This window comes from Meleagris gallopavo, chromosome 1, assembly GCF_000146605.3.
Source record: "Meleagris gallopavo isolate NT-WF06-2002-E0010 breed Aviagen turkey brand Nicholas breeding stock chromosome 1, Turkey_5.1, whole genome shotgun sequence".
Lineage (NCBI taxonomy): Eukaryota > Metazoa > Chordata > Aves > Galliformes > Phasianidae > Meleagris > Meleagris gallopavo.
The window spans coordinates 177,197,139-177,197,687 of NC_015011.2; the positions used below are offsets into that span (position 1 = coordinate 177,197,139).

A 549-nucleotide genomic window follows, 5' to 3' on the forward strand; every position below is an offset into this window, starting at 1 on the left:
GGGCGTCCTGCGGGAGCTCCCGCTGCATTATTCATGGGTCCGCGGCCATGTGGCGGCTACATGCGGGAGCGATAAGGGCTCGCTTCGTGAAGGAGCGCCGCGAGCATCTGTTGCTGTCTATTGTTCCCGACATATGAGCACTCGGAGAGTCTTGAGTGCCGGCCGGCGGCGTGGGCTCGGCGGCCCTCGACGAGCCTTTGTGCCCTGCGTGTGCCTGGCTCCGTGCTCTGCGCGGGCTGTGCCGCCTGCGCTTCGCCTTTCGTTTAAAGGCGCGCAGCCCGCGGCTCCATGCCTCCGGCCGTGCCAGCTCTCTAAGTCCGCGCGTGGGAAACGACTGTGCCGGCAGAAAGAACCGAAGGGGCCGCGGGCTGCGGCGGGGCTGTCTTTTCCCATGGGCCAAGAATTTCGCGCTCCCCTTCAGGGCACGGCCTTCCGCAAGCGTTTTCTTTCTGAGCTGTAAGAGTCGAGAGAACTCGGCTTCGTTCCGTGCGTGTGACGCTGAGCCAGGCTCCGGAGGTGTCCCCGCGCCCGGCCCCGTGCCGCGCGTCT

The 549-nt window shown here is 66.5% G+C and overlaps 1 pseudogene; it reads left to right on the top strand.

Annotated features, from left to right (window-relative positions):
* The first annotated feature begins 133 nt into the window (after positions 1-133).
* Positions 134-549, top strand: part of LOC104917595 — a 6,794-nt pseudogene continuing 6,378 nt past the window's right edge.